The sequence below is a fragment of the Carcharodon carcharias genome, assembly GCF_017639515.1.
Source record: "Carcharodon carcharias isolate sCarCar2 chromosome 40 unlocalized genomic scaffold, sCarCar2.pri SUPER_40_unloc_4, whole genome shotgun sequence".
Taxonomy (NCBI): domain Eukaryota; kingdom Metazoa; phylum Chordata; class Chondrichthyes; order Lamniformes; family Lamnidae; genus Carcharodon; species Carcharodon carcharias.
Genome location: NW_024470858.1, coordinates 480433 through 507797, shown reverse-complemented (window position 1 = coordinate 507797; position 27365 = coordinate 480433). Strand labels below are relative to the sequence as shown.

The 27365-nt window shown below is 33.4% G+C and overlaps 1 protein-coding gene across 1 annotated transcript in view; it reads right to left on the bottom strand.

Annotated features, from left to right (window-relative positions):
* Positions 1 to 26697, bottom strand: part of LOC121275037 (polyhomeotic-like protein 1) — a gene marked incomplete at its 3' end in the record, with an annotated part of 273630 nt that extends 246933 nt beyond the window's left edge. Inside the window, exon 1 of the mRNA XM_041182427.1 lies at positions 26630 to 26697. The remainder of the gene's footprint in view (positions 1 to 26629) is intronic.
* Positions 26698 to 27365: the final 668 nt, after the last annotated feature.

The window sequence follows — 27365 nt, the reverse complement described above, 5'->3', positions numbered from 1 at the left end:
AATATATTAACTATATTACAGACTCTCTGTGGGGATTATTAGTGTAATGATAAATATATTGAGTATATTACAGACTCTCTGTGGGGATTATTACTGTAATGATGAATATATTGAGTCTATTACAGACTCTCTGTGGGTATTATTAAGGTAATGATGAATATATTGTGAATATTACAGACGCTCTGGGGGATTATTACTGTAATGATGAATATATTGTGAATATTACAGACTCTCTGTGGGGATTATTAGTGTAATGATGAAAATATTATGAATAATACAGACCCTCTGTGGGGATTATTACTGTGATGATGAATATATTGAGTATATTACAGACTCTCTGTGGGGATTATTACTGTGATGATGAATATATTGTGTATATTACAGACTCTCTGTGGGGATTATTACTGTAATGATGAATATATTGTGTATATTACAGACTCTGTGGGGATTATTACTGTGATGATGAATATATTGTGTATATTACAGACTCTGTGGGGATTATTACTGTGATGATGAATATATCGTGTATATTACAGACTCTCAGTGGGGATTATTACTGTAATGATGAATACATTGTGTATATTACAGAACCTCTGTGGGCATTATTACTGTAATGATGAATATATTTTCAATATTACAGACTCTCTGTGGGGATTATTACTGTGATGATGAAAATTTTGAGTATATTAGAGACCCTCTGTGGGGATTATTACTGTGATCATGAATATATTGAGTATATTACAGACTCTCTTTGGGGATTGTTACTGTGATGATGAATATATTGTGTATATTACAGACTCTCTGTGGGGATTATTACTGTAACGATGAATATATTGAGTATATTACAGACCCTCTTTGGGGATTATTACTGTGATGATGAATATATTGAGTATATTACAGACTCTCTGTGGGGATTATTACTGTAATGATGAATATATTGTGTATATTACAGACCCTCTGCGGGGATTATTACGGCAATGATGAATATATTGAGTATATTACAGACTCTCTGTGGGGATTAATAATGTGATGATGAATATATTGAGTATATTACAGGCTCTCTGTGCGGATTATTACTGTGATGATGAACATATTGAGTATATTACAGACGCTCTGTGGGGATCATTACTGTGATGATGAATATATTGTGATGATGAATATATTCAGTATATTACAGACTCTCTGTGGAGATTATTACTATGATGATGAATATATTGTGAGTATTACAGACCCTCTGTGGGGATTATTACTGTGATGATGAATTTATTGTGAATATTACAGAGACTCTGTTGGGATTATTACTGTAATGATGAATATATTTTGAATATTACAGACTGTCTGTGGGGATTATTACTCTGATGATGAATATATTGTGTATATTACAGACTCTCTGTGGGGATTATTACTGTGATTATGAAAATATTGTGAATATTACAGACAATCTGTGGGGATTATTACTGTAATGGTGAATATATTGTGAATATTACAGACTCTCTGTTGGGATTATTATTGTAATGATGAATATATTGAGTATATTACAGACTGTCTGTGGGTGCTATTACTGTAATGATGAATATATTGAGTGTATTACAGACTCTCTGTGGGGATTATTACTGCAATGATGAATATATTGAGTGTATTACAGACTCTCTGTGGGGATTATTACTGTAATGATGAATATATTGTGAATATTACAGACCCTCTGTGGGGATTATTACAGTGATGATGAATATATTAACTATATTACAGACTCTCTGTGGGGATTATTAGTGTAATGATAAATATATTGAGCATATTACAGACTCTCTGTGGGGATTATTACTGTAAGGATGAATATATTGAGTCTATTACAGACTCTCTGTGGGTATTATTAATGTAATGATGAATATACTGTGAATATTACAGACGCTCTGGGGGGATTATTATCGTAATGATGAATATATTGTGAATATTACAGACTCTCTGTGGGGATTATTAGTGTAATGATGAAAATATTGTGAATAATACAGACCCTCTGTGGGGATTATTACTGTAATGATGAATATATTGTGAATATTACAGACTGTCTGTGGGGATTATTACTGTGATGATGAATATATTGTGTATATTACAGACTCTCTGTGGGGATTATTACTGTGATGATGAATATATTGTGAATATTACAGCCTCTCTGTGGGGATTATTACTGTAATGGTGAATATGTTGTGAATATTACAGACTCTCTGTTGGGATTATTATTGTAATGATGAATATATTGTGTATATTACAGACTGTCTGTGGGTACTGTTTCTGTAATGATGAATATATTGAGTATATTACAGACTCTCTGTGGGGATTATAACTGTAATGATGAATATTTCAGACTCTCTGTGGGGATTATTACTGTAATGATGAAAATATTGTGAATAATACAGACCCTCTGTGGGGATTATTACTGTAATGATGAATATATTGTGAATATTACAGACTCTCTGTGGGAATTATTACTGTAACGATGAATATATTGTTAATATTACAGACTATCTGTGGGGATCTTTACTGTGATGATGAAAATATTGAGTATATTACAGAACCTCTGTGGGGATAATTACTGTGATGATGAATATATTGTGAAAATTACAGACTCTCTGTGGGGATTATTACTGTAATGATGAATATATTTTCAATATTACAGACTCTCTGTGGGGATTATTACTGTGATGATGAATATATTGAGTATATTACAGACCCTCTGTGGGAATTATTACTGTGATGATGAATATATTGAGTATATTACAGACTCTCTGTGGGGATTATTACTGTGATGATGAATATATTGTGTATATTACAGACTCTCTGTTGGGATTATTACTGTGATGATGAATGTATTGAGTTTATTACGGACCCTCTGTGGGGATTATTACTGTGATGATGAATATATCGTGTATATTACAGACTCTCAGTGGGGATTATTACTGTAATGATGAATACATTGTGTATATTACAGACTCTCTGTGGGGATTACTACTGTAATGATGAATATATTTTCAATATTACAGACTCTCTGTGGGGATTATTACTGTGATGATTAATATATTGTGTATATTACAGACTCTCTGTGGGGATTATTACTGTAATGGTGAATATGTTGTGAATATTACAGACTCTCTGTTGGGATTATTATTGTAATGATGAATATATTGTGTATATTACAGACTGTCTGTGGGTACTATTACTGTAATGATGAATATATTGAGTATATTACAGACTCTCTGTGGGGATTATAACTGTAATGATGAATATATTGAGTATATTACAGACTCTCTGTGGGGATTATTACTGTAATGATGAATATATTGAGTATATTACAGACGCTCTGTGGGGATTATTACTGTGATGATTAATATATTGTGATGATGAATATATTGAGTATATTACAGACTCTCTGTGGGGATTATTACTGTGATGATGAATATATTAACTATATTACAGACTCTCTGTGGGGATTATTACTGTAATGATAAATATATTGAGTACATTACAGACTCTCTGTGGGGATTATTACTGTAATGATGAATATATTGAGTATATTACAGACTCTCTGTGGGTATTATTAATGTAATGAGGAATATATTGTGAATATTACAGACTCTCTGGGGGGATTATTACCGTAATGATGAATATATTGTGAATATTACAGACTCTCTGTGGGGATTATTACTGTAATGATGAAAATATTGTGAATAATACAGACCCTCTGTGGGGATTATTACTGTGATGATGAATATATTGAGTATATTACAGACTCTCTGTGCGGATTATTACTGTAATAATGAATATATTGTGTATATTACAGAACCTCTGTGGGCATTATTACTGTAATGATGAATATATTTTCAATATTACAGACTCTCTGTGGGGATTATTACTGTGATGATGAAAATTTTGAGTATATTAGAGACCCTCTGTCGGGATTATTACTGTGATGATGAATATATTGAGTATATTACAGACTCTCTTTGGGGATTGTTACTGTGATGATGAAGATATTGTGTATATTACAGACCCTCTGTGGGGATTATTAAGGTGATGATGAATGTATTGAGTTTATTACAGACACACTGTGGGGATTATTACTGTGATGATGAATATATTGTGTACATTACAGACTCTCTGTGGGGATTATTAGTGTAATGATAAATATATTGAGTATATTACAGACTCTCTGTGAGGATTATTACTGTAATGATGAATATATTGAGTCTATTACAGACTCTCTGTGGGCACTATTACTGTAATGATGAATATATTGAGTATATTACAGACTCTCTGTGGGGATTATTACTGTGATGATGAATATATTATGAATATTACAGCCTCTCTGTGGGGATTATTATTGTAATGATGAATATATTGTGTATATTACAGACTGTCTGTGGGAACTATTCTGTAATGATGAATATATTGAGTATATTACAGACTCTCTGTGGGGATTATAACTGTAATGATGAATATATTGAGTATATTACAGACTCTCTGTGGGGATTATTACTGTGATGATGAATATATTAACTATATTACAGACTCTGTGGGGATTATTACTGTAATGATAAATATATTGAGTATATTACAGACTCTCTGTGGGGATTATTACTGTAATGATGAATATATTGAGTATATTACAGACTCTCTGTGGGTATTATTAATGTAATGAGGAATATATTGTGAATATTACAGACTCTCTGGGGGGATTATTACCGTAATGATGAATATATTGTGAATATTACAGACTCTCTGTGGGGATTATTACTGTAATGATGAAAATATTGTGAATAATACAGACCCTCTGTGGGGATTATTACTGTGATGATGAATATATTGAGTATATTACAGACTCTCTGTGCGGATTATTACTGTAATGATGAATATATTGTGTATATTACAGAACCTCTGTGGGCATTATTACTGTAATGATGAATATATTTTCAATATTACAGACTCTCTGTGGGGATTATTACTGTGATGATGAAAATTTTGAGTATATTAGAGACCCTCTGTGGGGATTATTACTGTGATGATGAATATATTGAGTATATTACAGACTCTCTTTGGGGATTGTTACTGTGATGATGAAGATATTGTGTATATTACAGACCCTCTGTGGGGATTATTAAGGTGATGATGAATGTATTGAGTTTATTACAGACACACTGTGGGGAGTATTACTGTGATGATGAATATATTGTGTACATTACAGACTCTCTGTGGGGATTATTAGTGTAATGATAAAGATATTGAGTATATTACAGACTCTCTGTGAGGATTATTACTGTAATGATGAATATATTGAGTCTATTACAGACTCTCTGTGGGCACTATTACTGTAATGATGAATATATTGAGTATATTACAGACTCTCTGTGGGGATTATTACTGTGATGATGAATATATTATGAATATTACAGCCTCTCTGTGGGGATTATTACTGTAATGGTGAATATGTTGTGAATATTACAGACTCTGTTGGGATTATTATTGTAATGATGAATATATTGTGTATATTACAGACTGTCTGTGGGCACTATTACTGTAATGATGAATATATTGAGTATATTACAGATGCTCTGTGGGGATTATTACTGTGATGATTAATATGTTGTGATGATGAATATATTGATTATATTACAGACTCTCTGTGGGGATTATTACTGTGATGATGAATATATTAACTATATTACAGACTCTCTGTGGGGATTATTACTGTAATGATAAATATATTGAGTATATTACAGACTCTCTGTGGGGATTATTACTGTAATGATGAATATATTGAGTATATTACAGACTCTCTGTGGGGATTATTACTGTGATGATGAATATATTGTGTATATTACAGACTCTCTGTGGGGATTATTACTGTAATGATGAATATATTGTGTATATTACAGACTCTGTGGGGATTATTACTGTGATGATGAATATATTGTGTATATTACAGACTCTGTGGGGATTATTACTGTGATGATGAATATATCGTGTATATTACAGACTCTCAGTGGGGATTATTACTGTAATGTTGAATACATTGTGTATATTACAGAACCTCTGTGGGCATTATTACTGTAATGATGAATATATTTTCAATATTACAGACTCTCTGTGGGGATTATTACTGTGATGATGAAAATTTTGAGTATATTAGAGACCCTCTGTGGGGATTATTACTGTGATGATGAATATATTGAGTATATTACAGACCCTCTGTGGGGATTATTACTGTGATGATGAATATATTGAGCACATTACAGAATCTCTGTGGGGATAATTACTGTGATGATGAATATATTGTGAAAATTACCGACACTTTGTGGGGATTATTACTGTGATGATGAATGTATTGAGTATATTACAGACTCTCGGAGGGGATTATTACTGTAATGATGAATATATTGTGTATATTACAGAACCTCGGTGGGAATTATTACTGTAATGAATATATTTTCAATATTACAGACTCTCAGTGGGGATTATTACTGTGATGATGAATATATTGAGTGTATTACAGACTCTCTGTGGGGATTATTTCTGTGATGATGAATATATTAACTATATTACAGACTCTCTGTGGGGATTATTACTGTAATGATAAATATATTGAGTATATTACAGACTCTCTGTGGGGATTATTACTGTAATGATGAATATATTGAGTATATTACAGACTCTCTGTGGGTATTATTAATGTAATGATGAATATATTGTGAATATTTCAGACTCTCTGTGGGGATTATTACTGTAATGATGAAAATATTGTGAATAATACAGACCCTCTGTGGGGATTATTACTGTAATGATGAATATATTGTGAATATTACAGACTCTCTGTGGGGATTATTACTGTGATGATGAAAATTTTGAGTATATTAGAGACCCTCTGTGGGGATTATTACTGTGATGATGAATATATTGAGTATATTACAGACTCTCTTTGGGGATTGTTACTGTGATGATGAAGATATTGTGTATATTACAGACCCTCTGTGGGGATTATTAAGGTGATGATGAATGTATTGAGTTTATTACAGACACACTGTGGGGAGTATTACTGTGATGATGAATATATTGTGTACATTACAGACTCTCTGTGGGGATTATTAGTGTAATGATAAAGATATTGAGTATATTACAGACTCTCTGTGAGGATTATTACTGTAATGATGAATATATTGAGTCTATTACAGACTCTCTGTGGGCACTATTACTGTAATGATGAATATATTGAGTATATTACAGACTCTCTGTGGGGATTATTACTGTGATGATGAATATATTATGAATATTACAGCCTCTCTGTGGGGATTATTACTGTAATGGTGAATATGTTGTGAATATTACAGACTCTGTTGCGATTATTATTGTAATGATGAATATATTGTGTATATTACAGACTGTCTGTGGGCACTATTACTGTAATGATGAATATATTGAGTATATTACAGATGCTCTGTGGGGATTATTACTGTGATGATTAATATGTTGTGATGATGAATATATTGATTATATTACAGACTCTCTGTGGGGATTATTACTGTGATGATGAATATATTAACTATATTACAGACTCTCTGTGGGGATTATTACTGTAATGATAAATATATTGAGTATATTACAGACTCTCTGTGGGGATTATTACTGTAATGATGAATATATTGAGTATATTACAGACTCTCTGGGGATTATTACTGTGATGATGAATATATTGTGTATATTACAGACTCTCTGTGGGGATTATTACTGTAATGATGAATATATTGTGTATATTACAGACTCTGTGGGGATTATTACTGTGATGATGAATATATTGTGTATATTACAGACTCTGTGGGGATTATTACTGTGATGATGAATATATCGTGTATATTACAGACTCTCAGTGGGGATTATTACTGTAATGTTGAATACATTGTGTATATTACAGAACCTCTGTGGGCATTATTACTGTAATGATGAATATATTTTCAATATTACAGACTCTCTGTGGGGATTATTACTGTGATGATGAAAATTTTGAGTATATTAGAGACCCTCTGTGGGGATTATTACTGTGATGATGAATATATTGAGTATATTACAGACCCTCTGTGGGGATTATTACTGTGATGATGAATATATTGAGCACATTACAGAATCTCTGTGGGGATAATTACTGTGATGATGAATATATTATGAAAATTACCGACACTTTGTGGGGATTATTACTGTGATGATGAATATATTGAGTATATTACAGACTCTCGGAGGGGATTATTACTGTAATGATGAATATATTGTGTATATTACAGAACCTCGGTGGGAATTATTACTGTAATGAATATATTTTCAATATTACAGACTCTCAGTGGGGATTATTACTGTGATGATGAATATATTGAGTGTATTACAGACTCTCTGTGGGGATTATTTCTGTGATGATGAATATATTAACTATATTACAGACTCTCTGTGGGGATTATTACTGTAATGATAAATATATTGAGTATATTACAGACTCTCTGTGGGGATTATTACTGTAATGATGAATATATTGAGTATATTACAGACTCTCTGTGGGTATTATTAATGTAATGATGAATATATTGTGAATATTTCAGACTCTCTGTGGGGATTATTACTGTAATGATGAAAATATTGTGAATAATACAGACCCTCTGTGGGGATTATTACTGTAATGATGAATATATTGTGAATATTACAGACTCTCTGTGGGAATTATTACTGTAACGATGAATATATTGTTAATATTACAGACTATCTGTGGGGATCTTTACTGTGATGATGAAAATATTGAGTATATTACAGAACCTCTGTGGGGATAATTACTGTGATGATGAATATATTGTGAAAATTACAGACTCTCTGTGGGGATTATTACTGTAATGATGAATATATTTTCAATATTACAGACTCTCTGTGGGGATTATTACTGTGATGATGAATATATTGAGTATATTACAGACCCTCTGTGGGAATTATTACTGTGATGATGAATGTATTGAGTATATTACAGACTCTCTGTGGGGATTATTACTGTGATGATGAATATATTGTGTATATTACAGACTCTCTGTTGGGATTATTACTGTGATGATGAATGTATTGAGTTTATTACGGACCCTCTGTGGGGCTTATTACTGTGATGATGAATATATCGTGTATATTACAGACTCTCAGTGGGGATTATTACTGTAATGATGAATACATTGTGTATATTACAGACTCTCTGTGGGGATTATTACTGTAATGATGAATATATTTTCAATATTACAGACTCTCTGTGGGGATTATTACTGTGATGATTAATATATTGTGTATATTACAGACTCTCTGTGGGGATTATTACTGTAATGGTGAATATGTTGTGAATATTACAGACTCTCTGTTGGGAATATTATTGTAATGATGAATATATTGTGTATATTACAGACTGTCTGTGGGTACTATTACTGTAATGATGAATATACTGAGTATATTACAGACTCTCTGTGGGGATTATAACTGTAATGATGAATATATTGAGTATATTACAGACTCTCTGTGGGGATTATTACTGTAATGATGAATATATTGACTATATTACAGACGCTCTGTGGGGATTATTACTGTGATGATTAATATATTGTGATGATGAATATATTGAGTATATTACAGACTCTCTGTGGGGATTATTACTGTGATGATGAATATATTAACTATTACAGACTCTCTGTGGGGATTATTACTGTAATGATAAATATATTGAGTATATTACAGACTCTCTGTGGGGATTATTACTGTAATGATGAATATATTGAGTATATTACAGACTCTCTGTGGGGAAAATTACTGTAATGATGAAAATATTGTGAATAATACAGACCCTCTGTGGGGATTATTACTGTGATGATGAATATATTGAGTATATTACAGACTCTCTGTGAGGATTATTACTGTAATGATGAATATATTGTGTATATTACAGAACCTCTGTGGGCATTATTACTGTAATGATGAATATATTTTCAATATTACAGACTCTCTGTGGGGATTATTACTGTGATGATGAAAATTTTGAGTATATTAGAGACCCTCTGTGGGGATTATTACTGTGATGATGAATATATTGAGTATATTACAGACTCTCTTTGGGGATTGTTACTGTGATGATGAATATATTGTGTATATTACAGACCCTCTGTGCGGATTATTAAGGTGATGATGAATGTATTGAGTTTATTACAGACACACTGTGGGGATTATTACTGTGATGATGAATATATTGTGTACATTACAGACTTTCTGTGGGGATTATTAGTGTAATGATAAATATATTGAGTATATTACAGACTCTCTGTGAGGATTATTACTGTAATGATGAATATATTGAGTCTATTACAGACTCTCTGTGGGTATTATTAATGTAATGATGAATATATTGTGAATATTACAGACGCTCTGGGGGATTATTACTGTAATGATGAATATATTGTGAATATTACAAACTCTCTGTGGGGATTATTAGTGTAATGATGAAAATATTGTGAATAATACAGACCCTCTGTGGGGATTATTACCGTAATGATGAATATATTGTGAATATTACAGACTGTCTGTGGGGATTATTACTGTGATGATGAATATATTGTGTATATTACAGACTCTCTGTGGGGATTATTACTGTGATGATGAATATATTATGAATATTACAGCCTCTCTGTGGGGATTATTACTGTAATGGTGAATATGTTGTGAATATTACAGGCTCTGTTGGGATTATTATTGTAATGATGAATATATTGTGTATATTACAGACTGTCTGTGGGCACTATTACTGTAATGATGAATATATTGAGTATATTACAGACTCTCTGTGGGGATTATAACTGTAATGATGAATATATTGAGTATATTACAGACTCTCTGTGGGGATTATTACTGTAATGATGAATATATTGAGTATATTACAGACGCTCTGTGGGGATTATTACTGTGATGATTAATATGTTGTGATGATGAATATATTGATTATATTACAGACTCTCTGTGGGGATTATTACTATGATGATGAATATATTAACTATATTACAGACTCTCTGTGGGGATTATTACTGTAATGATAAATATATTGAGTATATTACAGACTCTCTGTGGGGATTATTACTGCAATGATGAATATATTGAGTATATTACAGACTCTCTGTGGGGATTATTACTGTGATGATGAATATATTGTGTATATTACAGACTCTCTGTGGGGATTATTACTGTAATGATGAATATATTGTGTATATTACAGACTCTGTGGGGATTATTACTGTGATGATGAATATATTGTGTATATTACAGACTCTGTGGGGATTATTACTGTGATGTTGAATATATCGTGTATATTACAGACTCTCAGTGGGGATTATTACTGTAATGTTGAATACATTGTGTATATTACAGAACCTCTGTGGGCATTATTACTGTAATGATGAATATATTTTCAATATTACAGACTCTCTGTGGGGATTATTACTGTGATGATGAAAATTTTGAGTATATTAGAGACCCTCTGTGGGGATTATTACTGTGATGATGAATATATTGAGTATATTACAGACCCTCTGTGGGGATTATTTCTGTGATGATGAATATATTGAGCACATTACAGAATCTCTGTGGGGATAATTACTGTGATGATGAATATATTGTGAAAATTACCGACACTTTGTGGGGATTATTACTGTGATGATGAATATATTGTGTATATTACAGACTCTCTGTGGGGATTATTACTGTAGCGATGAATATATTGAGAATATTACAAACCCTCTGTGGGGATTATTACTGTAATGATGAATATTTTGAATATATTACAAACACTCTGTGGGGATTATTACTGTGATTATGAATATATTGGGTATATTACAGACCCTCTGTGGGGATTATTACTGTGATGATGATTGTATTGAGTATATAACAGACTCTCTGTGGGGATTATTACTGTGACGATGTATATATTGTGAATATTACAGACGCTCTGTGGGGATTATTACTGTGATGATGAATATATTGAGTATATTACAGACCCTCTGTGGGGATAATTACTGTAATGATGAATATATTGTGTATATTACAGACGCTCTGTGGGGATTATTATTGTGATGATGAATATATTGAGTATATTACAGAATCTGTGTGGGGATTATTACTGTAATGATGAATGCATTGTGAATATTACAGACCCTCTGTGGGGATTCTTACTGTGAAGATGAATTTATTGTGAACATTACAGACCCTCTGTGGGAATTATTAGTGTAATGATGAATATATTGTGAATATTACAGGCCCTCTGTGGTGATTATTACTGTGATGGTGTATATATTGTGAATATTACAGATGCTCTGTGGGGATTCTTACTGTGATGATGAATATACTGAGCATATTACAGACCCTCTGTGGGGATAATTACTGTAATGATGAAAATATTGTGTATATTACAGACGCTCTGTGGGGACTATTACTGTGATGATGAATATATTGAGAATATTACAGACACTCTGTGGGGATTCTTACTGTGAAGATGAATTTATTGTGAATATTACAGACCCTCTGTGGGAATTATTACTGTAATGATGAATATATTGTGAATATTACAGACTGTCTGAGGGGATTATTACTTTGATGATGATTATATTGTGTATATTACAGACTCTCTGTGGGGATTATTACTGTAACGATGAATGCATTGTGAATATTACAGACTCTGCGGGGATTATTGCTGTAATGATGAATATATTGTGAATATTACAGACTGTCTGTGGGGATTATTACTGTAATGATGAATATATTGAGCATATTACAGACTCTCTGTGGGGATTGTTCCTGTGATGATGAATATATTGTGAATATTACAGACTCTCTTTGGGGATTATTACTGTAAGGATGAATATATTGAGTATATTACAGACTCTCTGTGGGGATTATTACTGTAATGATGAATATATTCTGAATATTACAGACTCTCTGTGGGGATTATTACTGTGATGATGAATATATTGAGTATATTACAGACTCTCTGTGGGGACTATTACTGTAATGATGAATATATTGTGAATATTACAGACCCTCTGTGGGGATTATTAATGTAATGATGAATATATTGTGTATATTACAGACGCTCTGTGGGGATTATTACTGTAATGATGAATATATTGTGTATATTACAGACTCTGTGGGGATTATTACTGTGATGATGAATATATTGTGCATATTACAGACTCTCTGTGGGGATTATTACCGTAATGATGAATATATTGAGTATATTACAGAACCTCTGTGGGCATTATTACTGTAATGATGAATATATTTTCAATATTACAGACTCTCTGTGGGGATTATTACTGTAACGATGAATATATTGAGTATATTACAGACCCTCTTTGGGGATTATTACTGTGATGATGAATATATTGAGTATATTACAGACTCTCTGTGGGGATTATTACTGTAATGATGAATATATTGTGTATATTACAGACCCTCTGCGGGGATTATTACTGTAATGGTGAATACATTGAGTATATTACAGACTCTCTGTGGGGATTATTAATGGGATGATGAATATATTGAGTATATTACAGACTCTGTGATGATTATTACTGTGATGATGAATATATTGAGTATATTACAGACTCTCTGTGGGGATTATTACTGTGATGATGAATATATTGTGTGCATTACAGACTCTCTGTGGGGATTATTACTGTAACGATGAATATATTGAGTATATTACAGACCCTCTTTGGGGATTATTACTGTGATGATGACTATATTGAGTATATTACAGACTCTCTGTGGGGATTATTACTGTAATGATGAATATATTGTGTATATTACAGACCCTCTGCGGGGATTATTACTGTAATGGTGAATACACTGAGTACATTACAGACTCTCTGTGGGGATTATTAATGGGATGATGAATATATTGAGTATATTACAGACTCTCTGTGCGGATTATTCCTGTGTTGATGAACATATTGAGTATATTACAGGCGCTCTGTGGGGATTATTACTGTGATGATTAATATATTGTGATGATGAATATATTGAGCATATTACAGACTCTCTGTGGGGATTATTACTGTGATGATGAATATATTGTGAATATTACAGACCCTCTGTGGGGATTATTACTGTGATGATGAATATATTGTGAATATTACAGACGCTCTGTGGGGATTATTACTTTGATGATGAATATATTGAGTATATTACAGACCCTCTGTGGGGATAATTACTGTAATGATGAATATATTGTGTATATTACAGACTCTGTGGGGATTATTACTGTAACGATGAATACATTGAGTATATTACAGACCCTCTTTGGGGATTATTACTGTGATGATGAATATATTGTGTATATTACAGAACCTCTGTGGGCATTATTACTGTAATGATGAATTTATTTTCAATATTACAGACTCTCTGTGGGGATTATTACTGTGATGATGAATATATTGAGTATATTAGAGACCCTCTGTGGGGATTATTACTGTGATGATGAATATACTGAGTATATTACAGAATCTCTGTGGGGATTATTACTGTGATGATGAATATATTGTGTATATTACAGACTCTCTGTGGGGATTATCACTGTGATGATGAATGTATTGAGTTTATTACAGACACACTGTGGGGATTATTACTGTGATGATGAATATATTGTGAACATTACAGACTCTCTGTGGGGATTATTACTGTAACGATGAATATATTGAGTATTTTACAGACCCTCTTTGGGGATTATTACTGTGATGATGAATATACTGAGTATATTACAGACTCTCTGTGGGGATTATTACTGTAATGATGAATATATTGTGTATATTACAGACCCTCTGCGGGGATTATTACTGTAATGGTGAATACATTGAGTATATTACAGACTCTCTGTGGGGATTATTAATGGGATGATGAATATATTGAGTATATCACAGACTCCGTGATGATTATTACTGTGATGATGAATATATTGAGTATATTACAGACTCTCTGTGGGGATTATTACTGTGATGATGAATATATTGTGTGCATTACAGACTCTCTGTGGGGATTATTACTGTAACGATGAATATATTGAGTATATTACAGACCCTCTTTGGGGATTATTATTGTGATGATGACTATATTGAGTATATTACAGACTCTCTGTGGGGATTATTACTGTAATGATGAATATATTGTGTATATTACAGACCCTCTGCGGGGATTATTACTGTAATGGTGAATACACTGAGTACATTACAGACTCTCTGTGGGGATTATTAATGGGATGATGAATATATTGAGTATATTACAGACTCTCTGTGCGGATTATTCCTGTGTTGATGAACATATTGAGTATATTACAGGCGCTCTGTGGGGATTATTACTGTGATGATTAATATATTGTGATGATGAATATATTGAGCATATTACAGACTCACTGTGGGGATTATTACTGTGATGATGAATATATTGTGAATATTACAGACCCTCTGTGGGGATTATTACTGTGATGATGAATATATTGTGAATATTACAGACGCTCTGTGGGGATTAGTCCTTTGATGATGAATATATTGAGTATATTACAGACCCTCTGTGGGGATAATTACTGTAATGATGAATATATTGTGTATATTACAGACTCTGTGGGGATTATTACTGTGATGATGAATATATTGAGTATATTACAGACTCTCTGTGGGGATTATTACTATAATGATGCATATATTGTGCACATTACAGAACCTCTGTGGGCATTATTACTGTAATGATGAAAATATTTTCAATATTACAGACTCTCTGTGGGGATTATTACTGTGATGATGAAAATATTGAGTATATTAGAGACTATCTGTGGGGATTATTACTGTGATGATGAATATATTGAGTTTATTAAAGACTCTCTGTGGGGATTGTTACTGTGATGATGAATATATTGTGTATATTACAGACTCTCTGTGGGGATTATTACTGTGATGATGAATGTATTGAGTTTATTACAGACACACTGGGGATTATTACTGTGATGATGAATATATTGTGTACATTACAGACTCTCTGTGGGGATTATTACTGTAACGATGAATACATTGAGTATATTACAGACCCTCTTTGGGGATTATTACTGTGATGATGAATATATTGTGTATATTACAGAACCTCTGTGGGCATTATTACTGTAATGATGAGTATATTTTCAATATTACAGACTCTCTGTGGGGATTATTACTGTGATGATGAATATATTGAGTATATTAGAGACCCTCTGTGGGGATTATTACTGTGATGATGAATATACTGAGTATATTACAGAATCTCTGTGGGGATTATTACTGTGATGATGAATATATTGTGTATATTACAGACTCTCTGTGGGGATTATCACTGTGATGATGAATGTATTGAGTTTATTACAGACACACTGTGGGGATTATTACTGTGATGATGAATATATTGTGAACATTACAGACTCTCTGTGGGGATTATTACTGTAACGATGAATATATTGAGTATAATACAGACCCTCTTTGGGGATTATTACTGTGATGATGAATATACTGAGTATATTACAGACTCTTTGTGGGGATTATTACTGTAATGATGAATATATTGTGTATATTACAGACCCTCTGCGGGGATTATTACTGTAATGGTGAATACATTGAGTATATTACAGACTCTCTGTGGGGATTATTAATGGGATGATGAATATATTGAGTATATTACAGACTCTCTGTGCGGATTATTCCTGTGTTGATGAACATATTGAGTATATTACAGGCGCTCTGTGGGGATTATTACTGTGATGATTAATATATTGTGATGATGAATATATTGAGTATATTACAGACTCTCTGTGGGGATTATTACTGTGATGATGAATATATTGTGAATATTACAGACCCTCTGTGGGGATTATTACTGTGATGATGAATATATTGTGAATATTACAGACGCTCTGTGGGGATTATTACTTTGATGATGAATATATTGAGTATATTACAGACCCTCTGTGGGGATAATTACTGTAATGATGAATATATTGTGTATATTACAGACTCTGTGGGGATTATTACTGTAACGATGAATACATTGAGTATATTACAGACCCTCTTTGGGGATTATTACTGTGATGATGAATATATTGTGTATATTACAGAACCTCTGTGGGCATTATTACTGTAATGATGAATTTATTTTCAATATTACAGACTCTCTGTGGGGATTATTACTGTGATGATGAATATATTGAGTATATTAGAGACCCTCTGTGGGGATTATTACTGTGATGATGAATATACTGAGTATATTACAGAATCTCTGTGGGGATTATTACTGTGATGATGAATATATTGTGTATATTACAGACTCTCTGTGGGGATTATCACTGTGATGATGAATGTATTGAGTTTATTACAGACACACTGTGGGGATTATTACTGTGATGATGAATATATTGTGAACATTACAGACTCTCTGTGGGGATTATTACTGTAACGATGAATATATTGAGTATTTTACAGACCCTCTTTGGGGATTATTACTGTGATGATGAATATACTGAGTATATTACAGACTCTCTGTGGGGATTATTACTGTAATGATGAATATATTGTGTATATTACAGACCCTCTGCGGGGATTATTACTGTAATGGTGAATACATTGAGTATATTACAGACTCTCTGTGGGGATTATTAATGGGATGATGAATATATTGAGTATATTACAGACTCCGTGATGATTATTACTGTGATGATGAATATATTGAGTATATTACAGACTCTCTGTGGGGATTATTACTGTGATGATGAATATATTGTGTGCATTACAGACTCTCTGTGGGGATTATTACTGTAACGATGAATATATTGAGTATATTACAGACCCTCTTTGGGGATTATTATTGTGATGATGACTATATTGAGTATATTACAGACTCTCTGTGGGGATTATTACTGTAATGATGAATATATTGTGTATATTACAGACCCTCTGCGGGGATTATTACTGTAATGGTGAATACACTGAGTACATTACAGACTCTCTGTGGGGATTATTAATGGGATGATGAATATATTGAGTATATTACAGACTCTCTGTGCGGATTATTCCTGTGTTGATGAACATATTGAGTATATTACAGGCGCTCTGTGGGGATTATTACTGTGATGATTAATATATTGTGATGATGAATACATTGAGCATATTACAGACTCTCTGTGGGGATTATTACTGTGATGATGAATATATTGTGAATATTACAGACCCTCTGTGGGGATTATTACTGTGATGATGAATATATTGTGAATATTACAGACGCTCTGTGGGGATTAGTCCTTTGATGATGAATATATTGAGTATATTACAGACCCTCTGTGGGGATAATTACTGTAATGATGAATATATTGTGTATATTACAGACTCTGTGGGGATTATTACTGTGATGATGAATATATTGAGTATATTACAGACTCTCTGTGGGGATTATTACTATAATGATGCATATATTGTGCACATTACAGAACCTCTGTGGGCATTATTACTGTAATGATGAAAATATTTTCAATATTACAGACTCTCTGTGGGGATTATTACTGTGATGATGAAAATATTGAGTATATTAGAGACTATCTGTGGGGATTATTACTGTGATGATGAATATATTGAGTTTATTAAAGACTCTCTGTGGGGATTGTTACTGTGATGATGAATATATTGTGTATATTACAGACTCTCTGTGGGGATTATTACTGTGATGATGAATGTATTGAGTTTATTACAGACACACTGGGGATTATTACTGTGATGATGAATATATTGTGTACATTATAGACTCTCTGTGGGGATTATTACTGTAACGATGAATACATTGAGTATATTACAGACCCTCTTTGGGGATTATTACTGTGATGATGAATATATTGTGTATATTACAGAACCTCTGTGGGCATTATTACTGTAATGATGAATATATTTTCAATATTACAGACTCTCTGTGGGGATTATTACTGTGATGATGAATATATTGAGTATATTAGAGACCCTCTGTGGGGATTATTACTGTGATGATGAATATACTGAGTATATTACAGAATCTCTGTGGGGATTATTACTGTGATGATGAATATATTGTGTATATTACAGACTCTCTGTGGGGATTATCACTGTGATGATGAATGTATTGAGTTTATTACAGACACACTGTGGGGATTATTACTGTGATGATGAATATATTGTGAACATTACAGACTCTCTGTGGGGATTATTACTGTAACGATGAATATATTGAGTATAATACAGACCCTCTTTGGGGATTATTACTGTGATGATGAATATACTGAGTATATTACAGACTCTTTGTGGGGATTATTACTGTAATGATGAATATATTGTGTATATTACAGACCCTCTGCGGGGATTATTACTGTAATGGTGAATACATTGAGTATATTACAGACTCTCTGTGGGGATTATTAATGGGATGATGAATATATTGAGTATATTACAGATTCTCTGTGCGGATTATTCCTGTGAAGATGAACATATTGAGTATATTACAGACGCTCTGTGGGGATTATTACTGTGATGATTAATATATTGTGATGATGAATATATTGAGTATATTACAGACTCTCTGTGGGGATTATTACTGTGATAATGAATATATTGTGAATATTACAGACCCTCTGTGGGGATTATTACTGTGATGATGAATATATTGTGAATATTAGAGACGCTCTGTGGGGATTATTACTTTGATGATGAATATATTGAGTATATTACAGACCCTCTGTGGAGATAATTACTGTAATGATGAATATATTGTGTATATGACAGACTCTGTGGGGATTATTACTGTGATGATGAATATATTGAGTATATTACAGACGCTCTGTGGGGATTGTTACTGTGATGATGAATATATTGTGTATATTACAGACTCTCTGTGGGGATTATTACTGTGATGATGAATGTGTTGAGTTTATTACAGACACACTGTGGGGATTATTACTGTGATGATGAATATATTGTGTACATTACAGACTCTCTGTGGGGATTATTACAGTAACGATGAAAATATTGAGTATATTACAGTCCCTCTTTGGGGATTATTACTGTGATGATGAATATATTGAGTATATTACAGACTCTCTGGGGATTATTACTGCAATGATGAATATATTGAGTATATTACAGACTCTCTATGGGGATTATTAATGTGATGATGAATATATTGAGTATATTACAGACTCTCTGTGCGGATTATTACTGTGATGATGAACATATTGAGTATATTACAGACTCTCTGTGGGGATTATTACTGTGATGATGAATATATTGTGAATATTACAGACCCTCTGTGCGGATTATTACTGTGATGATGAATATATTGTGAATATTACAGATGCTCTGTGGGGATTATTACTTTGATGATGAATATATTGAGTATATTACAGACCCTCTGTGGGGATTATTACTGTGATGATGAATATATTGTGATGATGAATATATTCAGTATATTACAGACTCTCTGTGGAGATTATTACTATGATGATGAATATATTGTGAATATTACAGACCCTCTGTGGGGATTATTACTGTGATGATGAATTTATTGTGAATATTGCAGACCCTCTGTTGGGATTATTACTGTAATGACGAATATATTTTGAATATAACAGACTGTCTGTGGGGATTATTACTGTGATGATAAATATATTGTGTGTATTACAGACTCGCTGTGGGGATTATTACTGTAATGATGAATATATTATGAATGTTACAGGCTGTCTGTGGGGATTATTACTGTGATGATGAATATATTGTGTATATTACAGACTCTCTGTGGGGATTATTACTGTGATTATGAAAATATTGTAAATATTACAGACTCTCTGTGGGGATTATTACTGTAATGGTGAATATATTGTGAATATTACAGACGTTCTGTTGGGATTATTATTGTAATGATGAATATATTGTGTATATTACAGACAGTCTGTGGGTACTATTACTGTAATGATGAATATATTGAGAATATTACAGACTCTCTGTCGGGATTATTACTGCAATGATGAATATATTGAGTGTATTACAGACTCTCTGTGGGGATTATTACTGTAATGATGAATATATTGTGAATATTACAGACCCTCTGTGGGGATTATTACAGTGATGATGAATATATGAACTATATTACAGACTGTCTATGGGGATTATTAGTGTAATGATAAATATATTGAGTATATTACAGACTCTCTGTGGGGATTATTACTGTAATGATGAATATATTGAGTCTATTACAGACTCCTGTGGGTATTATTAATGTAATGATGAATATATTGTGAATATTACAGACGCTCTGGGGGATTATTACTGTAATGATGAATATATTGTGAATATTACAGACTCTCTGTGGGGATTATTAGTGTAATGATGAAAATATTGTGAATAAAACAGACCCTCTGTGGGGATTATTACCGTAATGATGAATATATTGTGAATATTATAGACTGTCTGTGGGGATTATTACTGTGATGATGAATATATTGGGTATATTACAGACTCTCTGTGGGGATTATTACTGTGATGATGAATATATTGTGAATATTACAGCCTCTCTGTGGGGATTATTACTGTAATGGTGAATATGTTGTGAATATTACAGACTCTCTGTTGGGATTATTATTGTAATGATGAATATATTGTGTATATTACAGACTGTCTGTGGGTACTATTACTGTAATGATGAATATATTGAGTATATTACAGACTCTATGTGGGGATTATTACTGCAATGATGAATATATTGAGTGTATTACAGACTCTCTGTGGGGATTATTAGTGTGATGATGAACATATTGAGTATATCACAGACGCTCTGTGGGGATTATTACTGTGATGATGAATATATTGTGATGATGAATACATTGAGTATATTACAGACTCTCTGTGGGGATTATTACTGTGATGATGAATATATTGTGAATATTACAGACCCTCTGTGCGGATTATTACTGTGATGATGAATATATTGTGAATATTACAGACGCTCTGTGGGGATTATTACTTTGATGATGAATATATTGAGTATATTACAGACCCTCTGTGGGGATTATTACTGTGATGATGAATATATTGTGATGATGAATATATTGAGTATATTACAGACTCTCTGTGGAGATTATTACTATGATAATGAATATATTGTGAATATTACAGACCCTCTGTGGGGATTATTACTGTGAGGATGAATTTATTGTGAATATTGCAGACCCTCTGTTGGGATTATTACTGTAATGATGAATATATTTTGAATATTACAGACTGTCTGTGGGGATTATTACTGTGATGATGAATATATTGTGTATATTACAGACACGCTGTGGGAATTATTACTGTAATGATGAATATATTATGAATATTACAGGCTGTCTGTGGGGATTATTACTGTAATGGTGAATATGTTGTGAATATTGCAGACTCTGTTGGGATTATTATTGTAATGATGAATATATTGTGTATATTACAGACTGTCTGTGGGTACTATTACTGTAATGATGAATATATTGAGTATATTACAGACTCTCTGTGGGGATTATAACTGTAACGATGAATATATTTAGTATATTACAGACTCTCTGTGGGGATTATTACTGTAATGATGAATATATTGAGTATATTACAGACGCTCTGTGGGGATTATTACTGTGATGATTAATATATTGTGGTGATGAATATATTGAGTATATTACAGACTCTCTGTGGGGATTATTACTGTGATGATGAATATATTAACTATATTACAGACTCTCTGTGGGGATTATTACTGTAATGATAAATATATTGAGTATATTACAGACTCTGTGGGGATTATTACTGTAATGATGAATATATTGAGTATATTACAGACTCTCTGTGGGTATTATTAATGTAATGAGGAATATATTGTGAATATTACAGACTCTCTGGGGGGATTATTACCGTAATGATGAATATATTGTGAATATTACAGACTCTCTGTGGGGATTATTACTGTAATGATGAAAATATTGTGAATAATACAGACCCTCTGTGGGGATTATTACTGTGATGATGAATATATTGTGAAAATTACCGACTCTCTGTGGGGATTATTACTGTGATGATGAATATATTGTGTATATTACAGAACCTCTGTGGGCATTATTACTGTAATGAATATATTTTCAATATTACAGACTCTCTGTGGGGATTATTACTGTGATGATGAATATATTGAGTATATTACAGACCCTCTGTGGAGATTATTACTGTGATGATGAATATATTGAGTATATTACAGACTCTCCGTGGGGATTATTACTGTGATAATGAATATATTGTGTATATTACAGACTCTCTGTGGGGATTATTACTGTAATGATGAATATATTGTGTATATTACAGACACTGTGGGGATTATTACTGTGATGATGAATATATTGTGTATATTACGGACTCTGTGGGGATTATTACTGTGATGATGAATATATCGTGTATATTACAGACTCTCAGTGGGGATTATTACTGTAATGATGAATACATTGTGTATATTACAGAACCTCTGTGGGCATTATTACTGTAATGATGAATATATTTTCAATATTACAGACTCTCTGTGGGGATTATTACTGTGATGATGAAAATTTTGAGTATATTAGAGACCCTCTGTGGGGATTATTACTGTGATGATGAATATATTGAGTATATTACAGACTCTCTTTGGGGATTGTTACTGTGATGATGAATATATTGTGTATATTACAGACTCTCTGTGGGGATTATTACTGTAACGATGAATATATTGAGTATATTACAGACCCTCTTTGGGGATTATTACTGTGATGATGAATATATTGAGTATATTACAGACTCTCTGTGGGGATTATTACTGTAATGATGAATATATTGTGTATATTACAGACCCTCTGCGGGGATTATTAGTGATGATGAATATATTCAGTATATTACAGACTCTCTGTGGGGATTAATAATGTGATGATGAATATATTGAGTATATTACAGACTCTCTGTGCGGATTATTACTGTGATGATGAACATATTGAGTATATTACAGACGCTCTGTGGGGATTATTACTGTGATGATGAATATATTGTGATGATGAATATATTCAGTATATTACAGACTCTCTGTGGAGATTATTACTATGATGATGAATATATTGTGAATATTACAGACCCTCTGTGGGGATTATTACTGTGATGATGAATTTATTGTGAATATTACAGAGACTCTGTTGGGATTATTACTGTAATGATGAATATATTTTGAATATTACAGACTGCCTGTGGGGATTATTACTGTGATGATGAATATATTGTGAATATTACAGACTGTCTGTGGGGATTATTACTCTGATGATGAATATATTGTGTATATTACAGACTCTCTGTGGGGATTATTACTGTGATTATGAAAATATTGTGAATATTACAGACTCTCTGTGGGGATTATTACTGTAATGGTGAATATATTGTGAATATTACAGACTCTCTGTTGGGATTATTATTGTAATGATGAATATATTGAGTATATTACAGACTGTCTGTGGGTACTATTACTGTAATGATGAATATATTGAGTGTATTACAGACTCTCTGTGGGTATTATTAATGTAATGATGAATATATTGTGAATATTACAGACGCTCTGGGGGGATTATTATCGTAATGATGAATATATTGTGAATATTACAGACTCTCTGTGGGGATTATTAGTGTAATGATGAAAATATTGTGAATAATACAGACCCTCTGTGGGGATTATTACTGTAATGATGAATATATTGTGAATATTACAGACTGTCTGTGGGGATTATTACTGTGATGATGAATATATTGTGTATATTACAGACTCTCTGTGGGGATTATTACTGTGATGATGAATATATTGTGAATATTACAGCCTCTCTGTGGGGATTATTACTGTAATGGTGAATATGTTGTGAATATTACAGACTCTCTGTTGGGATTATTATTGTAATGATGAATATATTGTGTATATTACAGACTGTCTGTGGGTACTGTTACTGTAATGATGAATATATTGAGTATATTACAGACTCTCTGTGGGGATTATAACTGTAATGATGAATATATTGAGTATATTACAGACTCTCTGTGGGGATTATTACTGTAATGATGAATATATTGAGTATATTACAGACGCTCTGTGGGCATTATTACTGTGATGATTAATATATTGTGATGATGAATATATTGAGTATATTACAGACTCTGTGGGGATTATTTCTGTGATGATGAATATATTAACTATATTACAGACTCTCTGTGGGGATTATTACTGTAATGATAAATATATTGAGTATATTACAGACTCTCTGTGGGGATTATTACTGTAATGATGAATTTATTGAGTATATTACAGACTCTCTGTGGGTATTATTAATGTAATGATGAATATATTGTGAATATTTCAGACTCTCTGTGGGGATTATTACTGTAATGATGAAAATATTGTGAATAATACAGACCCTCTGTGGGGATTATTACTGTAATGATGAATATATTGTTAATATTACAGACTATCTGTGGGGATCTTTACTGTGATGATGAAAATATTGAGTATATTACAGAACCTCTGTGGGGATAATTACTGTGATGATGAATATATTGTGAAAATTACAGACTCTCTGTGGGGATTATTACTGTAATGATGAATATATTTTCAATATTACAGACTCTCTGTGGGGATTATTACTGTGATGATGAATATATTGAGTATATTACAGACCCTCTGTGGGAATTATTACTGTGATGATGAATATATTGAGTATATTACAGACTCTCTGTGGGTATTATTACTGTGATGATGAATATATTGTGTATATTACAGACTCTCTGTTGGGATTATTACTGTGATGATGAATGTATTGAGTTTATTACGGACCCTCTGTGGGGATTATTACTGTGATGATGAATATATCGTGTATATTACAGACTCTCAGTGGGGATTATTACTGTAATGATGAATACATTGTGTATATTACAGACTCTCTGTGGGGATTATTACTGTAATGATGAATACATTGTGTATATTACAGACTCTCTGTGGGGATTATTACTGTAATGATGAATATATTGTGTCTATTACAGACTCTGTGGGGATTATTACTGTGATGATGAATATATTGTGTATATTACAGACTCTGTGGGGATTATTACTGTGATGATGAATGTATTGTGTATATTACACTCTCAGTGGGGATTATTACTGTAATGATGAATATATTGTGAATATTACAGACTCTCTGTGGGGATTATTACTGTGATGATGAATATATTGAGTATATTACAGACCCTCTGTGGGGATTATTACTGTGATGATGAATATATTGAGTATATTACAGACCCTCTGTGGGGATTATTACTGTAATGATGAATATTACAGACCCTGTCTCTCTCTGATTATAAAGTTAAATTCTGAGACTACATTTGACTAGTTTAAGGTTAAAACTCTGATTATTTAAGAATTAAAACCATTTGGATCAAAGACATTTTCTCACCTTCTCCTCTGCTCCTCTTCCCTTTATTTCCCCAGCTACTTCCGCTGCCGGTCAGCTGACCTGGCTGCCGGCCAATCGCCGCCCTCCGTGTCCCACGTGTGCTCTCCCTGCCATCCAATGGGGAGGTGGCGTCGGGCACCTCCTCCTTCCCCTGTCGGCTGCGGACCCCGCCCCTTCCTGACCGGCCGGCGTTTTTCCCGAATTCCGCGCCTGCGCGGCGCGCGATCGAGCCGGGTGTGGGCGTGGCGTGAGTTCGGCCGCCTCCTGCGCCCTGCGCCTGCGCGCTGGCGCGAGGTGTTGGGGGGCGTGGGTTGGCCTCGCTCCTAGGCGCCTGCGCGCGGCTGCCGCTGCGGCCTTCGCCCCTTGGCGCCTGCGCGCTGCTGCTGCTGGCGCCGCTGCCTCCGTTGCACCGTCGAATGACCCTGGCGCCTGCGCTCTGCGGCTAGGCGGCCGGCTGCTGGCTTCCTGGCTGCGCGCGCAGCGGGCTGGATGTGCCAACCGTTTCAAAATGGCGGAGGCTGAAGATGCTGGAGAGAAGAAGGAATCCAAATGGGTGAGGGGCCAACTCCTCTCCCTGGGGCCCTGGGAGTGGGCAAGGGTCCATTGCCTGCACCTACCCCTGCCTCCCCCACCCCACTGAGGACAGGCCCTCTCCCTGCTTTGAGGGAACTTCCATTAACCCCCGCAGCCCCCACCAATAGCCAGTTGACCCCCCTTGACCCCCACGTGACCCCAG